This window comes from Tachypleus tridentatus, chromosome 13 (assembly GCF_004210375.1).
Source record: "Tachypleus tridentatus isolate NWPU-2018 chromosome 13, ASM421037v1, whole genome shotgun sequence".
In the NCBI taxonomy this organism is placed as follows: Eukaryota; Metazoa; Arthropoda; class Merostomata; order Xiphosura; family Limulidae; genus Tachypleus; species Tachypleus tridentatus.
The window spans coordinates 131556212-131581355 of NC_134837.1; the positions used below are offsets into that span (position 1 = coordinate 131556212).

At 36.0% G+C, this 25144-nt stretch overlaps 1 long non-coding RNA gene across 1 annotated transcript; it reads right to left on the reverse strand.

The window, feature by feature from the left end:
* Nucleotides 1–2439: 2439 nt before the first annotated feature.
* On the reverse strand, nucleotides 2440–17972 carry LOC143239041 (uncharacterized). The gene is made up of 3 exons (XR_013020987.1): nucleotides 17468–17972; nucleotides 10638–10869; nucleotides 2440–3412 (listed from the first exon to the last, which is right to left on the reverse strand). It is a non-coding gene; the product is annotated as an uncharacterized LOC143239041 (long non-coding RNA).
* Nucleotides 17973–25144: the final 7172 nt, after the last annotated feature.

A 25144-nucleotide genomic window follows, 5' to 3' on the forward strand; every position in this document is an offset into this window, starting at 1 on the left:
GACTGATTATTGTCAGGGATAAAGTAGTGGTATCAGATCTCCTCAGCGTAATTGTGATGGATCATTCTCCAAATATACTGGTGATATCAGATCTCTTCAGCATACCTGTGATGGATTAGTATTAGGGATGAAGTACTGGTATCAGATTTCTTCAAAGTACATTTGATGTGTTAGTGTTAGGGATAAACTTATAGTATCACATCTCTTCAGGTTACCTGTGATGGATTAGTGTTAGGAGATAAACTTGTGGTATCAGATCTCCTCAGCGTTTGATCGCTGCTCGAAAGCCTGTCAAGTCCACGCCTTCTGAGCGACAATCAAAAGGCGAGAAGACAAATAACAATAGTAGCTTCCCAGTATTAATTCTTACCACCAGATGGCAGAATTAGACAATAAAGAACTTCTAATTCGACTGACGTCAAATCTAACATCGGGAAACAGCACTATGAAAAGATTAATACCGAAGCAGGCTAATCAAGAGACTAATCCTTTTGGTTCTTAAGGAGCATTACCATGACAACATTAAAACATATATGTTTTTAACCTATTTACCTAAAAGTTTATACCAAAGAACAACACAAAAGATAAAAGACAACTGCTTGATTTGTGTTCTTTATTTGGTCTTTCTATAGCTTATCGAAGTAGACATTACACACACTTTTATAGATAACGTAGCGAAACGTGATAAACGTAATCAGGTCATAAAAAATTACAATTTTCCAAGTTTTATACACAAGGTTTGGTTCGGTTTGGTTTTTGACTTTCGCATAAAGCTACACGAGGGCTATCTGCGCTAACCGTCCTAATTTAGCAGTGTCAGACTAGAGGGAAGGCAGCTAGTGATCACCACCCACCGCCAACTCTTGGGCTACTCTTTTACCAACGAATAGTTGGATTGACCATGATATTATAACGCCCACAGGCTAAAAAAGGGAGCATATTTGGTGTGACGGGGGATTCGAACCCGCGATCCTTGGATTACAAGTCAAGTGCCTTAACCACCTGGCCATGCCGGGGCTGTAACGGTTTAGATTCATCCTAACGGTTGAAATTCACTAACTTTCTACCATTAAATTAGATATAATTTCAATTTTTCCATCGTCCTTGAACTAGTGAATATGAATACTGAAACTGTTACTGTAAGTTGCTAGAGTGAAGTAGCAGTCATTTACAGTAGGCATGAGATGTACCTGGAGCTTCTTTAAGTCATACAATGGTTGACAAGCCTGGTTATAGTGTAGACTGACGACTGATTCTGGTCCTTTTTCACTTCCTGGTTATCAGCAAAAACATGTTTGTTTTTTCCATTAGATATAAAATAAAAATATAACGTAGAGAGAGAGAAATTAGTAAAAAACATTATTATTTGTGAAGATAATAACTGTAGGGACAGATATTTAACATAATATATAACAAGACAGAAACATGGCGATAAATGAAATTATAAGTAAATAACAGCATGATATACTTACGTTTTCAGATTGGTTCATCATTTCTTATTTCGGGTGGTAAAATAACATCAGGTCGATGATTAGGTTGAATACTAAGGATTGGAACAACGTATTTATGGTTAAGAATACTACATGATATATGTTTGTAACTGTAATACATGGTGTGCTGCAAAAACTAGTGATGTCATCATACCAAAGAGAATAACCATTTTGTGCCTGAGAATTTCCGAATCGTTGCGGTCAAAACAAATTTCGTTATGACGTGATCTCCGTTGATACACGTTGATATCTGGTTGCGCTTTATATGAATAGCATAGTTTGACATTCATGTTCAGACATGATCAGACTAGCATGTAGTTCGCGAGCGAACTGCGTAACAAATCATGTGCCCACACACGAATATTATCTCATCGGTCATTCCAAAAACGAACTTTGGAATTATTCGCCCCCTAGCAATGCATTTTGAAACTATTAGCTCTAAGGTAATGCACATTGTAGCTATCCGCCCCTAGTAGCACACTTTTGAACTCTCGGCCCCTCGAAACCACTTCGTAGAATTGTAACGTCACGTGACCTCCTGATAGGTGGCACCCTTTGACTTCCTTTCATCAACCTATTCAACCTGTTTTGATTTCAATGGATATTTATATTGAAATGTCGAAATGTCTGGATGTTATCACAATGAAGATAGTATAATGCAGTTTTGTTTATCACACTGGTAATGGTTAATATCTGAAAGGTCTGACCAACGAATCGAGTTTAAACATTTTATCAGTTTCAACAATTTACACAAAGGGCATGTCTTATCTTTCCCGTCTAGGGTGTGTGTGTGTTTTTTTTTCTTATAGCAAAGCCACATCAGGCTATCTGCTGAGCCCATCGAGGGGAATCGACCCCCCCCCGTCTAGGACATAGAAAGCATACATCTAAAACGTGTATTAAGGTGTAATGATTAGTTTCGTGAAGTATAACAACCTCAGAAGTCTTTATGTTCACAGAATTAGATCTGAAAGCTATGTGATAAGTGCAATCACAATTTTTTTATTTAAGTTCTTCATTCGAACCTTCTTTAGTTTTTCGTTTTGTTTTGGTAAGGACCAACTGCACAATGCGGAAATTCAACCCTTAATTTGAATGGTATAATACCATAAGTTTACCACTGAGCCGCTGGGGTGCATCTTAATACTTTGTTTGAAGTAATATCTCGGATTACGATGATAAAAGGGCCCAGTATGACCAAATGGTTAAGGCACTCGACTCGTAATCCGCGGGTTCGAATCCCCGTCGCACCAAATATCCTCCCCCTTTCAGGCGTGGGGTCGATATAATGTTACGGTCAATCGCACTATTCGTTAGTAAAAGGGTAGCCCAAGGGCTGGTGGTGAATGGTGATGACTAGTTGCTTTTCCTCTAGTGTTACACTGCAAAATTAGGGACAGCTAGCGCAGTTAGCTCTCGTGTAGCTTTGCGCAAAATTCAAAACCAGTTCCAAATCTTTAAAACAATTACTTTGTTTTCTATGAGTGACATACATGTTGTAAATATTTGTTATTTAGTAAATACCCCTCATCTACTGATTTGTTATTTATTATTTCAGCCGTGGGAGCGTTATAATGTGATGACCAATCCCACTATTTGTTGATAAAAGAGTAGCCCAAGAGTTGACAGTGAGTGGTGATGACTAGCTGCCTTCCCTTTAGTCTTACACTGCTAAATTAGGGATGGTTGTCGCAGATAGCCCTCATGTAGCTCTGGGCGAATTTCAAAAACAAACATATTTTCACATATTTTGCGTATTTTCACATATTTTATCAAGACGATGAAGAGCAAAAGTTCGCTCTTCAACTCGTTTCGAACTATTTAACTTTGAAAAATCTAAATGTTTGTGGTACATGACTTGCAACCAGAGGGCACTTGGAAGAGGGCATACTTCTGCCATGCAGTGTTGATCATATTGGGCTCTGAAAAAAACAAGTGAATATTTCTGTATGTCCATAGTTATCAACAGGCACGGACTATTTTTGGCAGCACATTATTTTACATATGTCCACCAAGTTTCATCACAATCAGATCTTTTTTTACTAAATTATAGGGCAAGAATAGTGTGGAAAATCAGTTCCCATCTTAAAAGATTGGGTTTTTTTTTTCGTGACCTTGATCTTCCAGAAACTGAAAACTTCTAAACTAGGTCATAATCCAAATGTATACAAATACATTCAGCTGTTTTCGAGAAATCTTGTTGACAAACACACACGAGGTGAAACAAAACCTCCGTCCACCTTCTAAGTTTTCTCATGATTTATATGAACAGTAATTAACGGGATTCCAAATATAATACACAACAACACAACTATGACACGTTAACGGCGATGAAAAGATGTCAAAAGAACGAAATTCCAAAAAAAAACAACTGATACCGCAGTAACTGTGACGAAAAGCTGTTGGATAAAGAAGTGGATTCGAAATAGAACACACCATTGAAGTGACGTTAACGGTACCAAAACGTTGCGCTGGATTTTATTATATATATTTTTTTTTTTGCCAATATAAAACGCTTTTCCTACAATAACTCCCCCACCATCCCTAAAAGAAACAAAAAATGTAAGGACATTGGAGCAGCAGCTGAAGTGTTATGAATGCTGAATTCTCGAAGCAGAATTCATTTCCCCTAGATTTATTACTTTCAATACGCCTTTTCAGAACCTTTGTCAAAGGTTTGACTTCAATAGAATCTCCTGTTATTGGCTTGTACGAACAAGAGATATGTACTTGAGGAAATTGAATGTTGTCATAGTAGAAAGTACAAATTCTACAACAAACTACAACTTCAAAGGACTTCATGAACCATACGTAAATATAAATTACTGTTTTAGTGAAAGGGGGAATATGAAGTAGGTGGTACTCTCAACTACGCCCCCAAGTCATGTTTTTCAAAATTGCCAATCTGTTTTGAACAACTTACACGTGGAGAATAGATAAATAAGTGGAAGATCAGGTCTAGCTTGAAATGTTTGTTTCCCACGTGGGCACAAACTTCCGGTCCGGTGATTCTTGCCACCCACTAATTTGTTTGTTACGTAAGCTCCATAATTTATCTTATTATCATAACTAATACATAATGTAAAACGTCCCTCTTATGATCGAGTGGTGGTTGTAGTCCAATAGTCACGAGACTTACTAGATCTTAAATAATTTAGTTAGGGATCTACGGTCAACGGTCAAGGAAAAAAATAAGAGAGAATGAGCCTTACATGACTGAAAATTTATAGCCGTTGATCATAATTCTCACGGCAACAGGGTTCAACTGCATTTATGTATTGTCTTAGAAGCTCATTGTTTTATAGTTGAGTAATGTTACCTTTGAACTCACCGTTTCTGTGACTGAGGTTAAGATGAGCTAACTTTTTTTTAAGAGTTGAACCGAGATAAGTTACATCGTTTGGAGTTGCCAGTTATGAGAAATGAATGTGTAAAGGACTAAATTGACTGGTTTTCAATGATGAACTGATGGAAGATAAGTGTCTGTTGTGCCCACCTAGTATAAGCTATGGACTAAACAGCCTAACATTCAGTATTAAACTGATGAGAACTAAGTGTCTGTTGTGCCCATATAGTATAAGCTATGGGCCAAATTATCTAATGTTGAACTGATTTAGAACCAAGTGTCTATAACACTTATTTAGTGTACGCTATGAGCTAAACTGACTAATATTCAATGTTGAACTGGTGTGAACTGAGTGTCTGTAGTACCCATACAGAATAAATTAAGTGTGTGTGTGTGTGTGTGTGTTTTCTTATAGCAAAGCCTCATCGGGCTATCTGCTGAGCCCACCGAAGGGAATCGAACCCCTGATTATAGCGTTGTAAATCCGGAGACTTACCGCTGTACTAGCGGGGGGGCAATAAATTAAGAACTAGATTAACTAATTTTCAGTGTTGAACTGATGGGAACTAAGTAACTGTAGTATCCATCTAGTAGAAGTTAAGGACTAAACTGATTAATGTTTAGTGTTTGAACTGATGGGAACAAAGTGTCAATAGTGTCCATCTAGTATAAGTTAAGGACTAAACTGATTAATGTTTGGTGTTTGAACTGATGGGAACTAAGTGTCTATAGTGCCCATACAGAATAAATTAAGAACTGAATTAACTAATTTTCAGTGTTTGAACTGATGGGAACTAAGTGTCTACAGTGTCCATCTAGTATAAGTTAAGGACTAAACTGATTAATGTTTAGTGTTTGAACTGATGAGAACTAAGTGTCAATAGTGTCCATCTATTATAAGTTAAGGACTAAACGATTAATGTTTAGTGCTTGAACTGAGGGGAACTAAGTGTCTATAGTGTCCATGTAGTATAAGTTAAGGACGAAACTGATTAATATTTAGTGTTTTAACTGATGGGAATTAAGTGTCTGTAGTGTCCATCTAGTATAAAGTATGGGCTTAAACTCACTATAGTTGAACGACGTAATAATACAGTAACTCAACTGTCCACATGTGTTACTCTCCATTTAATCTAACACACTTTACGATGTAGTAATTAAGTTGTTCTCATGTGTAACCCTCCATTTAGCTGTACATATCGAAAATAATGTATACAACTACACCAGTGACTTTATTATGAAAATAACTTTAACATACACCGACCAGTCCTCTGCTGGTACAGCGGTAAGTCTACGGATTTACAACACTAAAATCAGCGGTTCGATTCCCCTCGGTGGTTTCAGCAGATAGTCCAATTTCGCTTTGCTATGAGAAAAAGACACAAACATACATACAGCAACCAGAGGTCAAAGAGCTGTCAACTACATTTCTGTCAGATAATGTTCGTGTCGGAATGTGTTACCCTACATTTAGTCTAATAGAAACATTTAACAATGTCTTAACTTAGTTGTCAACTTTTTTGAATTTTGATAAAAATAATAGGGGACTTCAAAATCGTATTTTGTCGTGGGACATTAACATGTAACACTTGTGAAGTCTTGAATTATTGTAAAATGGACACGTAATTATATATTTTTCTTAAGAAACACATGAAACACGAATTTCCTATATTGTATATCTCTATTTGAAACGTTTTGTATTAAGAACCTGTGTAACTTATATGTGAATAAACACTGTTCAGTTTCACACAGTTTCCTTCTTAAATAACCGTTCTTGTTCCATTTCGATCTGAAATAACAAAAGCAAACACATCATTAACTTTATTATAATAATCAGTATAATACACTGACCAGAGGTTAAACATGGTTTCACACCATGTTCATGTTCGTAATTAATAAGTAATGCGTTATAAACACCTATAACCCTCACGTGATTACGCCATTTTACTCGATAAAATACGTATAATTAAAGTCAGTTCTTCATGTTGTAACATAGGAAATTCCTACACACCCTCTCGTTTTATGTTGTTTTTTAATCTTTATTCCCGTAAAAGTCGATTATACATGGTACTGTTATAATTATTTGTTTGTTTTTGAATTTCGCGCAAAGCTACACGTGGGCTATCTGTGCTAGCCGTCCATAATTTAGCAGTGTAAGACTAGATGAAAAGCAGCTAGTCATCACCACCCACCGCCAACTCTTGGGCTACTCTTTTACCAACGAATAGTGGAATCGACAATCACATTATAACATCCCCACGGCTGAAAGAGCAAGTATGTTTGATCTGACCGGGATTCGAACCTGCGCTCCTCGGATTACGAGTCGACTGCCTTAACCATTTGGCCATGCCGGGCATCGGAACTGGTACTGTATTTTCTCCAGAGACGACAGTTTTAGTTTCGTTCTCGCACGTAGTTTGAGGTTTCTAGAAAGTTCACGTTATAGATTTACAGATATTTTAATAGTTATTACAGTGTCTTTTATTTGTTTCGTATACATGTTATACGAGTTGATGATAGTTAAATATTTAAACAAAGTATTTTTTTATTTGTGGCGTAACCTTATTGTTATTTTTTCCAGTTTTTGCTTTGGAACTAATATTTGTTCGTTTTAGCGTAGAACTGGATGATGTAATATCCGCACTGTCCTTCAGCAGGTATTGAACAAAACTTGTGTATTATAAACCCTTCAGCTGAGTCACCAGGGGGGTTCGTCAACTGAGATGGTTGATTGTTTTAAAGTTAGGCACATAACTACACAATGAACTATCTGTGTTCTGCTCACCACGGATGTCGAAACCCGGTTTCTAGCGTTGTAAATCCGTAAGCATACCGTTGTGCCACTGTGGGGCAACTGAGGTAGTAAACAGTATGTTTATGCATCACTAGCATAGCGCTGTGATTGAGAAGTTTCTCTGGTTTGTTTCACTAGTCCTACAGTTAATATGTTCACAATATAAATCCAAGAGAGCTAATTGAGCATGTAAAATGTCTCCAAAATGTGACTGATGGCTCGTGAAGTGTATAGCACGAGACTGTTACAGAACCAAATAACAACATTTTGAAGTGTTCACTATAGAAGCGCAAGAACTTGCGACCCAGAGAATTTCAAAATCTAATGGCCTTGAAGCCAGATCTCAGCACAATCTGGAGTAGTGACCTTACCATAACTTGAGGGCCGTAACTATGACTGAGAATTATTCAATCCGGTAAGTCGTTGCGATGAAGCTGGCACTGTTAATTGACGAGGGCTCATAAATCAGAGTTAACAAGCTTACATTCGTGAATAGAAACCAGTTTTTATATTCACGAGAAAATTAGTTAAAAACTGGAACTGTAGCAAAACATTTAACCACATGCTTTTCAAATCTCTCACCTCAAACCGTGAAATTTTTCCTCTGATCATCTTTGGTCAATCAGCTTTCGCGGTTTATAAAAAGCTGCACAATAAGTGCGAGATAAAATTGACATGACTGTGTTCCAACTCTCGTGGAAACATTGCTGCAGAGCTATGGTTAAGAGAAACATGATTATAAGGTAAAATACGGTCTTCAGAACAAATATGTCGAACTTGGTCATCATTTCCATACCATCTATACAAGACAGATAGAAGAATGAATTATGCATATTGAAAGTAACAAAATGTCTCTGAAAAGCATTCTTTATAAATTCTTTATACTTAAGTGAAAACCCTCATAATAAAACAGGAAGTTCTGTTACTCTAATATCATGTCTGATGTTTATTCATTACCACTCTTAGACTTTTGGCTACCTGAAATGGCAATGGTTTGTGCATGGCAAGTGGACAGGAAACTGACGTACTACATTATTCGAGTGCTTTACGTAGTAGTAGCAAATAGTGCTGCATTATTCGAGTGCTTTACGTAGTAGTAGCAAATAGTGCTGCATTATTCGAGTGCTTTACATAGTAGTAGTAAATAGTACTACATTATTCGAGTGCTTTAGTAGTAGTAGTAAATAGTACTACATTATTCGAGTGCTTTATGTACTAGTAAATATTAAAATCACCTCACATCCCGTTACTATGTTTAAAGGAGAATGTAACTGTTAAAGTCCTGGTGACTGAAACACAGAATTGAGGGCTTATAATGCTGGCTTATAATGCTAAAATTTGGGTTTCGATCCCTCAGGTTGGCACACCACAGATAGCTATTGTGCATATTTACGGTTAATAACAAGCAAACAAGTCATTTTAAGAGGCTAAGAAATGTTAGGAGATAGGCGGTCTATAAAAACCTGTTAGTAGTGTTTGGTATTATTTTCCCTCTAACGATCAATTGCTAAAAGTTCATCTGTAGTTTGCTCTGAACAACTATCGGAAAAGATCTAATGGCGTTTTACACGTGAGATGTTGTGAGGATAAGAATTTACGTCATTTTTGTCTTCAGCGTTCAATCGGAAGTTAACTGTATCTTCACTGGGATGTATTCTTCTGATCGTATTCTTTGGCCTAGTTATCATACTTACGTACCTTCAGTTAGCAACCGTAACAGGTTAAATTAATTTAAAATCAAACTTAGGAACAGAGAGTAGCTATTAAACCCAAAACGGCTCCCCCCCGCACACATACACCTAAACTAATATTTATATCTTGTGGATATCCGTGGGAAGGAAATTGTTCGTAATAAAACAGAAATGACAGATTATTAGAACGATTAGAAAAAATTAACAACAAAAAACAACATACGTTCCTTCACAGCTGCGTTTTGGCCTCTGTACTAGGAAAACGTAAGACTAAGATGCGACATAACAGACCACATAAATTATAATAAACTCAGTATGACCTTCAGCCAATCCCTTGTGTGTAGTGCAGCAGGTTTTTGCTTATACATCATCAGTTGGTTGAATGAGATAACTGCCTTTTCAAAATGTCAGGACAAGATTTTGTATGGCAGTAGGGACAGGGGCTAAGTATTTAAATTTATAACAAAATCTGTGAGAGATGTGGGCTAGAAGGTTAGAAGAAGAAATCCTTAAATAAGCGAACCAGTATGACCTGCTGCTTATGCGGCTGGTCTGAAATGAATAGTGGAATTGACTGCAAGAGTTATAACGCCCGCACAGCGGTATATTGTGGTTCGAATCTTGGATCTTCCTATCACTAGACCACCACTTCTGTACTTTGAACTCACTTTTGTACTTCTGAATCAGTTGAAAATCACTTGTGAAGTCAGCTAATTAGGGGTGCCCAATCCGTAAGCTGCGGGTCGAGGGTTAGAATCCCTGTCCCACCAAAATTGCTCGCCCTTTCAGTCGTGGGGGCATTACATTGTGACGGTCATTTTTTTTGTTGGTTAAAAAAGAGTAGATTCAAGTGTTAACGATGGATGATGATGACGACTATATACCTTCCCTTAGTTAGGGACGGCTAGCGCAGATAGCCCTCGCGTAACTTTGCGCGAAATTAAAAAAAAAAAAAAGGTAAATCTTTACGAAATTTTTTGATTTTTTGTGGAATGGCTCATCATAAATGTGTCGTATGTTATTTAATTGTTAAAATAATAATAATATTGAAACCTAATTAGTTACATGAATGTAGTCTACAAATATTCAGTTTAGAATATGGAAATATCATTGTAGTTATATGTAATTACTATATTGATCCGGTGGCTGGTATTCTACCTGTTTGCATTATATTCTACTATATCTATGCAATCACTGAAATCCCGCCGTTTCTCACATGCATAGTAAACTTGGAGTCAACGAAAGCAGCCAACCAGTGTTGCTAAATCCACTAATAGGAAGTTTATTTAGAGAAAAATAAACCTATTAACACTTACGAAATCATTAAACCCAGGCATGGCCTAGTGGTTAGAGTGATGGACTTGAAATCAAATGGTTCATCGTACAAGAAATGGTGCCGCGTTTTCGGTTTTGTGAAAATGGCAGCCACTCAATTTGAAGAGCAGGACAAAATCATTGAGGCGGTGTGTGCTGTTGGAGGTTTCCTTCCTTTTAGCTATTACTTCAGAATGAGAGGCGGCTATACATAAATATTTAGTGGTCTCTGATCTGTGAACAAAACGTATCTTTAAAGTGATAAAAAAACATACCATGCTCATCAAAATAAGCCTATTTCATTGTATTAAATTTAACGACAACAAAATAAGAAATTTGAGTTTGTTTATACCTGTCTTATTCTAAAGAATATTCAAATATAGTAAAGATTTTAACCGTTAGTAACAACATTTACTACACGTAGATGCTCAATATACTGATTTTCAGTTCTTCTGCTTATCTTCCTCGTGTTAATAGTGACATACGATGATATTACTACATCTTCTACATGTTAATAGTGACTTACGATGATGTTACTACATATTCTACATATTAATAGTGACTTACGATGATGTCACTACATTTTTCACGTGTTAATAGTGACTTGCGATGATGTTACTACATGCTCTACATGTTAATGATGACTTAAGATGATGTTACTACATCTTTTACGTGTTAATAGTGACTTAAGATGATGTTACTGCATCTTTTACGTGTTAATAGTAACTTATAATGAGGTTGCTACATCTTTCACGTGTTAATAGTGACTTAGGATAAGGTTGCTACATCTTCCTCATGCTAACGATGACTAAAGATGACTTTCGGGTATTAATGCTAACTTAAGATTTATGTCGCTATTTTCTTTTTAACATTTATAGATATTTGTTGTTTTTTATTAAGTTACAGAATAGGCTAAATACGCTATGCTCACCACGGGTATCGAACTAACTAACTAAACTAACGTGGCAGGGGTTCAGTTTAGAGAGAGAGAAATCAGAAGAGTTCTCTCTCCAACTGGGGTGTTCAGGAACTTTGTAGTTCCTCTTCGTCCCCTTTCGCGGATTGTTATTAAGATTAAGTGGTGGGTTTTTTTTATTATTATTTTAATAAATTAATTATCGTTATTATTCTTGACTTTTTGGGTGGAGAATGTCTCACTAAATGTTCTTTTGGGTGGAGGCAAAGGCAGCAGTGGAAAGAAAGGCCGGGACCTGTCCCGAAATGAAAAAGTTGGGGAGATGTGAACATGAATGTAATTCATTCAAATTCAGATCAAACCAAACAGCCCGATTCTGGGTCTGGCAAAAAGGTTGCCTAGGCTGGGATCTAGAAATCCAATGCCTGAAGAATTTGATGTGGGGGGAAACGGGAGTGCCCCGAGGAAACCCACTTTCACACGACAGGCGCCGAAAGTTTTGCCTGTCGTGTGCCCTGTACCTGAAAAAAAAAGGAATTCATGCTATAAACATAGATTTTATTTATTTAGATTCTTTGTTGAGTGGATTGTGATTCTTGAAATATGTTGTAAGGTGATATGTATTTTGTTGGTGCACTTGATAATTTGTGTAGTGATGCCGTTAGTTTGTTTCTATTTTCTGCTTTTAGATAATATTTGAGAGAAAGTTCTGTTATTCTGTCTCTTATAGTTCGGGTTATAGTACGGGTATCGAAACGCCGTTTTTAACTTTATAAGCAATCAGACTTATCGCTGAAGGGGGGCATTTATAAAGTTTTGTTTGGTAGGATGTGTATTGAATGTAAGAATACCAAGCACAATAAACATAAAGTCACGACAAACTAAAACGTTTGCTAGATAGTGAAGTAATTTCTAATTTCGTAAAGAACTATAATTCAGCTGGCATGAAATAAGTATGCAATATGTAACTAGCTCATTCTATAACAAGTCCCAAAACAATCAACTTTTCTTATTACAAATCTTGGGGATAATTTGTTGTTTTTTATTTTATTTTTGTAATTAAGAGTTATATCCACAGCTAATAATTCTAAGTATGTAAACACTACTAACACACCAGATGAATAGCTTGGTTACTATCACATAACGATACTATAGTTTTAATGTCAGTAATATTTCTTAAATTTACCAGTGTTTTACTTGTCACATACAAATATTACCAGTGTTTTACTTGTCACATACAAATGTTACCAGTTTGTACTTGTTATATATAAATATTGCCAATTTTTTACTTGCTACATACAAAAACTTCCAGTTTTCACCTGTCACATACAAATATTACTATATTTTACTTGTTATATATAAATGTTACCAGTTTTTTAGTTGTTATATACCCCCACTGGCACAGTGACATGTCTACGGATTTACAATGCTAGAAATCGGGTTTCGACATCCGGGTGGGCAGAGCACAATAACCCATTGTGTAGCTTTGAGCTTAACTTACAACAAACGAACTTGTTATATATAAATACTACCCGTTTTTTTACTTGATATATATAAATGTTACTTGGTTTTTACTTGTTATATTAAATTATTGTATTTAGCTGTTATTATATTTATTTTTACAATGTTACTCCGATTTTCGACAAATGTATTTCAACTTAGAGATTCCGCGGGAAAATAAAAATGTCTCGAGGCACAATTCAACAGTCAGAAACTTTTGTTTCAAAAAAAGCTGCAAGTGAAAAAAATTAGTACTTTGGTTAACCGCTTGGTGTAACAGTATTCTAACTGTTTATTTCGAATATTCGTGCAAAGCACGCGAGTAACCTGCATGCATATGTCTGTAGTTTTAAAGTGATAAACCAGAGAAAAAAGCACCAATTCTTACCTAACCTTATATACCGCACCCACGGGCCCACAGTGAGGAGAGATCCATTTCCGGCACGTTAACCATTTGATAAGGGATAATTTTGTATTTTGAAAAATGGAATTTCTTAATTTGGATTCAAACGTATAACAAAACATTTTATGGCATGTTTTGTTTTTATTTTGTTCCGCTTGTTTAGTCCATGGTAACTTTAAATATTTATGTTTCACGTTTTTACTTGTGTGACACAAGGTTTAAATTTTTTTCAGTATTTTATTCTCTTTAATTGAAGGTTTAGATATTTTTTTCTGTTTGATTTAAGACTCGAAACTACCAAAATATTTTGGCTCCTTACGTCAGACATGCAATTTAAAATCACTATAGACTGATAAGCACATCACTAAATACAGGGATATGCTTTTGGCACTTTTAACCTTTTTCAAAAAGAGAAAATTACAAAACTGTTTATTTAATTAACTTTTGTTTTTTGTTGTTGTTGTTTTTGAATTTCGCGCAAAGCTACACGAGCTAATTTAGCAGTGTTAGACTATAGGGAAGGCAGCTAGTCATCACCACCCACCGTCAACTCTTAAGCTACTCTTTTACCAACGAATAGTGGGATTGATCCTCACGTTATAATGCCTCGAAGGCTGAAAGAGCGAGCATGTTTGGTGTTACGGGGATTCGAATACGCGACCTTCAGATTACTACTCGAACGCCTTAACCCACCTGGTCATGCCGGGCCAATTAACTTTTGTCTGCCTTATATGACACAAGAAGATTGGTTGGTTGGTTTAGCGTTTTATGGTGCAAAAGAACTAGGCTATCTGCGTCAACGACAATTGTCTCCGACTCCAACATTTATTAGCCCTACTGAACAATTGTCAAGAAAAGTTAACTTAAACCACATTTACAGTGGTATTTCAGTTGTTAAAACCAAACAAGATAAAGATAAAACAGGAATAGATAACCTCACCACAGCGTGTTTTAACTTCGTTTAGAGCTCGATTTCCTGAGATGCATGGAGCAGATAGCTCAACGTGGCTTTGCCAGAAAAAATAAAAAGTCAACATAAGTTAATATTCATGGAGAACGACTTTCCAATATTATTCAACTTGTGTTCACGAATAGAATCCGTTAAAATCTAAGAATTCTGAAATATTATAAGATGCATTCTTACCATTTTTCCCAAGTGAAATCAAAACGAAAGAGCCCAAAACATTTGAAAGCTATACGTTAATCTCAGAACTGCTAATGGGGTTAGCATTGTTTATAGAATTATGAGTTTGTTGCAGGAATTCTTGTAACGTAAAACAATTAATACCATACGAGGGCTGTTCAAAAAATACGCGGACTGTTTGAATTGCGCGGCTCCAGTTGGTTCCAGGGAAATCCGCTTGGTGTCGCTAGGTTCGCACAGATCAGCTGATTACGACGCCATTTTCCGATTGCAGATATCTTCATTTGTGTATTAGCTACGCGGTTTTAAGTGAAGTGCGATTTTTTCGTTTGGCGGATTTCAGAATGAATGACCTGAAGGAGCAACGACTCACTGTGAAATTTTGTGTTAAACTTGTAAACTCTGCGGCTGAAACTTTTGCTATGCTTAACACTGCTTACGGTGATGTTGCTATGAAGCGTACGGCATGTTTCAAGTGGCATGAACGTTTTAAGGATGGTTGACAGTCCATTAAAGATGATGAGCGTCCTGGACGTCCTTCCACGTCAACTGACGACCCACACGTCGACAAAATCAACACCCTGGTGCGGGCAAATCGACGTCTGACTGTCAGGAAGCTTGCTGAAGAGTGTGGGATATCCGTTGGATCTTGTTACGAGATTTTGACCGAAAAATTGAAGATGCACCGCGTTGCTGCGAAATTTGTGCCTCAGAACTCGTGAGTTTTTTGGCCAAACACTCGATCACTGTTCTCCCCCACCCCCCCTACTTACCTGACCTTGCTCCTTGAGATATTTTCTTGTTCCCCAAACTCAAAAGACCCTTGAAAGGAAGAAGATTTGAGACGATTCCCGAGATTAAGGCAAATGCGACGAAGGAGCTGGAGGACATTACAAAAGAAGCGTACCAGGACTGTTTCAACAAGTGGAAACACCGTTGGGATAAGTATGTGCGTTGGGGAGGAGAGTACTTTGAAGGGGTCCCAGACCTGTAACTTCTAAATAAAGTACATTTTGTTTTATGACGTCAGTCCGCGTATTTTTTGAACAGCCCTCATATTTGATCACACTAGTTGCTCATTTGTTTGTTTGGAATTAAGCGCAAAGTTATACAATGTGCTATCTGTGTTCTACCCACCATGGGTATCAAAACCCAGTTTTAGCGGAGTGCCACTAGGGGGCCACTAGTTAACTAAAGAATACTTCGTATTTTATACACACACAAAATTATTTCCCTTAATTTTATTTTGCCAGTTCTTCATACTGAGTGTTATAACAGACAACATAGAATTATTTAATATGATGCAGTATATAAACTCCCTCCCACTCTGCCCCCCTCAGGCACGAGCACACACACACACGGTAACGAACAAATCGAATTATTTTGTTTTGAATTTCGTACAAAACTACTCGAGGGCTATCTGTGCTAGCCGTCCCTAATTTAGCAGTGTAAGACTAGAGGGAAGGCAGCTAGTCATCACCACTCACCGCCAATTCTTGGGCTACTCTTTTACCCACGAATAGTGGGATTGATTGTAACATTATAATGCTCCCACGGCTGAAAGGGCGAGCATGTTTGGTACGACGGGAACTCGAGCCCGTGACCCTCAGATTACGAGTCGCACGCCTTAACACGCTTGGCCATGCCGGGTCATTTTGAGAATTAGAATATCATTTTGGTTTCTTTATTAATCCACATTCATGGAGGGCAACTAACCAAAAATATATCAATGATTCAAGACTTCTCAATAATACGCTTATTCTTATCTGGATAATAAAGAAATATTTGTTAAGGGTAATTATTTGAGATACATACACAGAAAATTAGTTATAACAAAACAAAAATTAAAATTATTACTGAACATAACTAAAATAAATAGAAAACTAAAAATGATCATTCCGAATCTCCGCATAATATATAACCCCGTATACTCTCACTTAACAAAATGCCCAGAGTCGCGTAAATACTATAGGAATCTCACAGTTTGTTTCGTAAACGAAACCATAAGAAATGGAAGTAAATTTTAGGTTTACGTTAAGCCTTGAAGATATTTATAGAATTGAAAATACATTAAAACAGTGTTTTTACAAACATTTGTGATATGACGTTAACTTTCATTAAATATTTAGAAAGGTTGTCAGTTTTCCTGGAACTTTATTGCGTAGAAAATAAAAAGGTTAGATATAGTTATATTGTTAACAATTTACTCACATTAGGAAGAACTGACACAGAGTTATAAAAATATAAACAGAAACTGAACAGCAGACAGGAAGAAGAAATCTGTTAATGAAAGAATAAAAATTTCTTCGGTTTCAAAATGTACCGAACACATGCGCAAGATTCTTATCAAAGTGTTTCGTATAACTTACAAGAATCACACAAAGTTGATAATCCAGATTATGAGTATTTAGATTCTTATCAAAGTGTTTCGTATAACTTACAAGAATCACACAAAGTTGATAATCCAGATTATGAGTATTAAGATTCTTATCAAAGTGTTTCGTATAACTTACAAGAATCACACAAAGTTGATAATCCAGATTATGAGTATTAAGTAAAGTTGATAATCCAGATTATGATTATTCGATTAGTTTGTAGTTAAGCATAAAGATACACAACGGGTTATCTGTTTCGAAACCCGGTCTCTTGATTTATAAGACCGTATACATTCCGCTGTGCCACTGAAAGGCATGATTATATCAAAACTTTGTTACTTAGATGAGGAATTATCAGTTAGGTATTTATTTCATATTTAACGTGTTAAGTGAAGTTGTTGAATTCATATCTGCAGTACAGTAGTTTTCTCTAGATTGTTCTGTGCTCGTGCACTAAAGTCACCTACAGCAGTTCGAAAGATGAGACTACTTACCAGGTTTTCCTAAGGTCAGTCAATATCTACAGACACGTGGCGTGGGACATCTGTCAGGCTGGTAGTGGTGGTACGGCATATTACACTGACGAGACACAATTGAATTTTTTGATGGTATACGTAATGTGGTCTGTAATAGTTTCTCTATATTAAATACGGCTGTCAAGATATTTGATTTTCACACGAGTTCCTTCAAATCTCATTCGATTATTGTAGAACATTTTTCGGTTAAGTAACTGTTTTAACACGTTCTCAGTTTCAGATTTACTTACGTACAAATACGTTCAAATCGAACTGCTACAACTCGTGCTGCTTTCTTACCCTTATGTTTCATTGGTTTTATCCAATATAATCTAACTTCTTATTTTTGACATATAAACAAGTTCTAAATACAACGCTGGCATCAGGTTATCTGGAAGCTGAGAGTTGCCATACCTCTGGAAGCTGAGAGTTGCCATACTATCGCATTCTGTCTGTCCTAACACTAAAGAAACATAAGGCCTTCTGATGTGGGACGGTTAAGCCGCAGGACTTTTTTACAGCCCTCCAAGAAAACGCAGAATTACGTATTCTTCGTACGTCTTCTCTTCCCACGTGCGGGGAGGGAGCCAGTTTCGTCATCGGTCGTTAATTTTCATACAGGACGAATCTGGGAGGCAGAAGGGAGGAATGTAGAAAGAGATAGTGTATGAGTAAGGTCAGACGAAATCATAAATCTGAAAACATATGGGTTTCTGTAGTCATAATATTCATCCGTTGACATTGTATAGAACTTCTCTTGAACTCCTTACCAGTTTAAGGTATTTAAAATTATAAAATATTAAATATATTTAATTTAATTATCAAAGAGATATCTTACTTACTTCAATGATTTTTGGAGGGGAAAAACTTTTTCACTTTTTAGTCCATTGGTTTGGTTTGAATTTCGCGCAAAGGTATACGAGGGCTATCTGCGCTAGCCATTCCTAACTTAGCAGTGTAAGACTATAGGGAAAGCACCTAGTCATCACTACCTACCGCAAACTCTTAGGCTACTCTTTTACCAACGAATAGTGGGATTGACCGTACCATTATAACGCCCCCAGGGCTGAAAAGGCGAGCCTGTTTGGTGTGACGGGGATTCGAACCCACGACCTTCGGATTACGAGTCGAGTGCCTTAACCACCTGGCAATGCCGGGCCCTTTTTAGTCAAAATGAGCATAACAAGGATAAAGAAAAACATAAATTTCTCATATGATGGAAACTCAGAGTTCGTTATTACATATAAAATTATCGTTTTCTACAGTATTCAGCAATTCTGAATATACTTTATTCCTGAGACTGCTTTAAATGACTTTGTTTTCTTTATTTTCTTGGCAGTAGTAGTTCTAATGTTTTATTTATTTCTGAAATTGTTCCAAAGGGTTCTTTGTTCTCTTTATTTTTTGGCAGTAGTTCTAATGTTTTATTTATTTCTAAAATTGTTCTAAATGGTTATTTGTTTTCTTTATTTTTTTAGCAGTAGTTCTTCTAATGTTTTATTTATTTATGAAATTGTTCTAAAGGGTTATTTGTTTAGGGCAGTGTTCGAAAGGGTTCTTTGTTTAAGGCAGTGTTCTAAAGGGGTTCAGTATTTTAAAGGTTTTTTAGGGCAGTGTTCTAAAGGGTTCTTTGTTTTGGGCAGTATTTTAAAGGTTTATTGCTTAGGGCAGTGTTCTAAAGGGTTCTTTGTTTTGGGCATTGTTTTTTTTTGGTTTTCTTTATTCCTGTCAGTGATGAGTAATTTATGAACTTGCGTTGATAGGTATTTTACAGCGATAGTTCACATCCAAGCACACAGCAAACACTGATGTTGCATTATTTTAACTCAGTACACTATCTACACGTTACTATTCTTAAAATGTTCAGCAAAATGTTGACAAGTGATAATATCATTACCATAAGTAGAATAACGATTGGTATGACAGCGGTTATACAATCAACAAGTGGTAATATGACTTATCTGTAGTCCTCAGTGGAGTAAAGGTTGGCTTCATAGCACGTACAGAATAAAACAGTGAAATAAATAACCTCGGATCTAAGGATCTCTGTTACAAGCACAATATTGTAAGGTACATCAAACTCTGTGCTGTAAACTGACTCGATAATACTTAAAGTGCCTTTTAATATTAGTACTAACTTCTGACTAAAGCAAGGCACCTACGTTAAACTAAAATTAAATACTAACTCACCAATAATGATTAAAATGTATTTTTCAATATTAGGTATCGTCGCTTTTAGCAATATTTTCGGCCGTAATCCCAATGATATCTCAACTAGGTTAGGAGATTTAGGCTAGTCTTAGATTTGTATACTAAACTAAAAAATAAATCCAAATAATATTATTGATAAAAATATGTAATAATAAAAAATTCTAAATGATAAATATATATATATTAAATGCTTAATTATTATTTACTTATTACAATTAATTACAAATTATTCTAATAATACATGAGTATACTTGAATTGTTAAATTTTACCCTAAGTTATTAATAATAAAGAAGTATTACGTTGTTTACACTGTCAGTATAGCGTTGAGCAGATACATTAGAGATATTAGAGTCTGGGAAAATTATAAAATAGAAGAACAATACTAAGCCTGATTACTATTAACGCATTTAATTTTTCTCTATTACATCATATTAAATTACAAATGTAAGTACCATATGCTTTACCTAATTAAGTCTTTATAGCTTAAGATATCAATCATAGACTGTAGTTTTTATGTTAATATTTTTCTTAATTTATTATAAATATTCTAATAAATATCAACTCATTTTGAGATTCAGTAATTAACTTGGTTTAATTTGCTGAATCTGCGCAACTATAATCATCTTATGCAGAATTAAGCCTACACTTGTTTATCCTGTTGCTACAGTGTCGAACAGCGCCACTTTTTTACATTAAAAGTGCAGTCACCTCATTAAATTCATATATATGGAATTTTAGTATAAACAGTTATACACAATAATAAAATAATATTTGTATAAATGAAAATAATATAATTACTAAATACTCAATTGCATATATATATATATAAAACAGTAGCAGTAGCTTGCCGCCGACCATTTGTCTCTATCTCTCTGGTGTTTGGGTATATATATTGTATATCCAGGAGGGTCAGGTACACCAGACCTCTTCATCCTTCCATTACAATGTTGGAATGGACTGATTAATATGTAATAATATCAACTTTAAACTGGTCCTTTTCAGGGCAACGTCCATTTATATAATTCTTTTTTTTAAATAAATATAGAACGTAGGTGGCCTGTTTTATTTTAGTTCTGTTTTATTATTACTATTATTATTATTATTTTAAATGATTTTTATCTTAATGATCTGATGTACACATTTAACGGGGAGAGGTGTTTAGGTCTCTCTTCATCATATATGTAATACCTGTCTAGTTCGCATAACAACTGATTTTTTCGCCAGTTTTATCAAAATATTTTATTGTACTATGTAGCAGTCTATCTGGTATTGTTTGTGTATTTGAGTATTTGTGCATGAACTTTGAAGAAGTGGTTTTAGGTAATGTGTACGAGTCCCCCGCTAGTACAGCGGTATGTCTCCGGATTTATAACGCTAAAATCAGGGGTTCGATTCCCCTCGGTGGGCTGAGCAGATAGTCCTTTGTGGCTTTGCTATACGAAAAACACACACAGGTACTGCGTATGCTGATAGTCTGAGGCTCAAAATTAGAGACGGCGCCACGCTATCTGGCTTTACACTGACAAACGTACCGAGACTAAGAGCATGCGCTTTGGCTGTTGCTAAAAGCTGTAGCGCGCAAAAGTAACTATAATTAATATCACTTCTCCCAATGTTTCTTTCATAATAAGGTCACGGGCATAGTCGTTCTATAAATCGTTTAAAATGGTGCGAAGATCATTTAAATGAATTAATAATCCATTTATAGAATAAAAGGTCGAAGAAGAAACAAAATATAAATATTTGGAACTGGATATATTACCTGCACACGTGAGTTAAACGGCCAGGTTAGTGAACATTTACATTCAATTAAGGCCATCCCAAATTTGAAATAACTGACCTAAAGGAGAACTGCAGCCCTCGTCACTGCACAACAACTTTGTCCAGTTCTTTGAATCAATTGGAGATATTATCTGTAACTTATAATATGTTCAGTGACACCCAGGCAGTAAAGAACCCTAACCACCTGTCTACGTTCAGTCTGTTTTGAATGCGGTATAGGAGCTAGTATAAGAAAATGTATAGAATTAGACTTGAGACAATAAATATATATTTAACTCATTATATGAAACATGTTAGTCTGTTTAGTCACGTTATTATTGATAACTTATTTATGATGAGTGATTTAAAATGTTGACACAATGCATAAAGTAACCTACCGATCAATTATGTTATTAATAAACTCAGTCTGCAAACTGGGTTTGTTTACACATGAATTTCCCGCAAAGCTATCGAGGGCTACCTGCGCTAGTTTGTAGCAAGAAAAAAAAGTTAACACAGTATCAGTCAATTTCTTGCTTTTGGGTTTTTCTCGTATTAATTATACAAACCAGTGTTTCGTCAGCGAGGGTGCTCTAGAGGGACCGTAAATCTTGTTTGAAATTTAATAAAAATATTTTAAACTATTTTTTATTTATTGTAAAATTGAATTTGTATGAAATAAAACATTTAATTTATGAATACAGCTTTTCACTTACGCATATTTTTTTTTTTACTTTTCGGTTTTAGAAACAAAAACTGTCAATAGGTTTGGAGTCCACGGAAACATTTAAACGAAAACGGGCTTTCAGTGTGAAAACGTCTCATACAACCAACTTTAGGTCTAACAGCAGACGGTATTTACAGATCAGATGTGTTCCAAAGCAGACAGTTAGTACTGTAGCATTATGGGATTAGTTTCAAACAGATTGTGCGCAATGTTACATTTGCATCAATGCAGAGAATACATTAACATGACACAAACATCTTGAAGTATTTTTGACAAAAAAAAAGTTTTATCTTCAAGATATCGGTACTTAATACGCAAGTCCCATACGTAACGAACAATAAACCTTTAGCTCATTCAGGAGCTATAGATGGTCTTTATCCACCAGATGGTAGCTTTACCAAAACCTTTTGCAACCTATTGAAACTGAAATGTCAACAACCACCACACAAAAAGCTTTTCTGGACGTTAAACAGTGTGTCTTGCGCATGCGTTAAAACATCGTGCGGGGGAGGAACATAATTGTTAAAACACAATATCTTCAGTAGAATGGGTTCGGACGGTTCTACGAGTCTTTCTTTTTCTTTTCTTTTTTTTGTCAGAGTAAACGAGATAAGGCACTGAGATGTCGCTGCCAGCTAGGCCACCCGTACTTGAAGCCTGCATTGAAACGTTTCCAAAGCTCGATACACTTGAAAAGAACTACTACAGGATATTTTGAAGCGAGGGTGGGGAACGATTTTTTTTAAAGAAAAAAAAGTAGATAAATCGTGTAGTTCTCTATACAACACGTTAAGCTGGATCCTGAAGTTTTCACTATAAACTTGTTTCACCTTTCTTTAAGAAAAGTATAGTTCCCAAGTAGAACCATAAAGTATAATTTATTTGAAAACAACGACAACAAAAGAAATGTCACAATATTATAAACAAGAAATTTCCTAGCTTGATGTAAAATCAAAGTTTGAAATGTATTAACAAATGAAATTAAAAAAGTATTTATTTGGGAAACTACAAGACAAAACGATTCTAAAGAAACTTTGTACGTAATAAACAAATACCACAAAGACAAGAGAAAAATATGTCTCAATTTCTCTTTATAAATGAAAAAACAGGTTCTGTCAAATTAACTTTAGCAACAATTTATGATTCAAACAGACCACGTATTTCTGGAACATAAGGCATGCGATATTTCCTCAAATGGAATATGGAATATACACTGTTGTATAAGGAAGCCAACAATGTCGTCAACCCAAAAAGTGAATCGAACTGGAGGAGATACATACAATGACTTTCTTTATGAGTAGATGGAGAAACTTGTAACTAAAGTGTGCCTGAGATTAAGGTGTCGTTCTACGCAATGTCTACAGAGGTTTTCGCGAAGCCAGCAATAATAAGGAACTATGGGTAGAGCCAGTACGTTTCCTGTCAAGAGTGAACAAGAGTTCTATATATTCAGAACAAAATATAGCTTCTGAAGCTATATTTCAGAAGATAGCTTTGTTTGTTTGTTTGTTTGGGAATTTCGCACAAAGCTACTCGAGGGCTATCTGTGCTAGCCGTCCCTAATTTAGCAGTGTAAGACTAGAGGGAAGGCAGCTAGTCATCACCACCCACCGCCAACTCTTGGGCTACTCTTTTACCAACGAATAGTGGGATTGACCGTCACATTATACACCCCCACGCTGGTAGGGCGAGCATGTTTAGCGCGACGGGGGCGCGAAGATAGCTTTTAAAATAATAAAATTCAAAACATATTTGTAAGCGTGCTATCCAGGTGGTTAGGGCGCTCGACTCGCAATCTGAGGTTCGTGGGTTTGAATCCCCTTCACACCAAACATGCTCGCCGTAGCAGCCGTGTGGGCGTTATAACGAAACGATCAATCCCATTATTCGCTGGTAAAAGAGTAGCCCAAGAGTTTGCGGTGGGTGATGACGGCTTGCTGCCTTTCCTCAAGTCTTACATTGCTAAATTAGAGACGGCTATCGCAGATAGCCTTAGTGTAGCTTTGCACGAAATTCAAAACAAACCAAAACCTTGTATAGCTTTGCGCAAAATTCAATACAAACAAACAAACAAACAAACTACTAAACGTAACGTAGCAAGACTCCCGATTTGCTACCAGTGCAGATGTGGATTTAGTTAAAAAGAAAGTACGCCGTACAAGAGGTCAGAGAATGATTTGTGTTGTTGCTAATAAAAATATCAAACGCCCAAAAAGAAGCGCGTCTACCTACAGAACAGGTGTGTTTACACCGTCGTAGTACGTGGACAGCAATGACCAGCAGTGAAAGTATTTAGCATGGGGAAATAAAAAAACCGTACCGACCTCTATATCAGTGTATAAAATTCAAAGCTAAAGTTTTCTCACATCAAGTAAAACGGATCCCTATATTTTATTCCAACTTTCCCAAATCTTGTGTAGATCTAACTTTATTAGAATAAAATTTTACGAATCGTCTGATTGGCTTAAAGATTTGTTGTTAAATGCGATAAACACAATATTGCCATAAAAATACAGCAGAAATGACACAAGAAAAAATTATACACATTCAGAGCAACGGATATGTTAGACTATCATACACGGTGCCATTATGGACGATATAACCCAACTGAAAAACATGTACCAATCCAATGCATGTAACCATGACATTTAAAATGGCAGCTTGGTAACAACTCTAAGACTCTACCAAAACGTATTTCTCACATAGTTTTCAAACTTACTGACGGAATGAAAGATACAAAAAAAATTGTCAGAACATGTGCCTCCCAATGTAACGGAGTTGCTGTTATACAGTTAATTTAATATTTACGTTTCTTTCAGTTTATCGCATATAACTTATATTGCTAAATGTGTATTGCGCAAGTACCGTTTGTCCTCTAAATTTGTAGAAGATTCTCGAGTGCAAGAATCGACAATATATGTTTTACGGAAACACTAACATATCTTCAAATATTGTT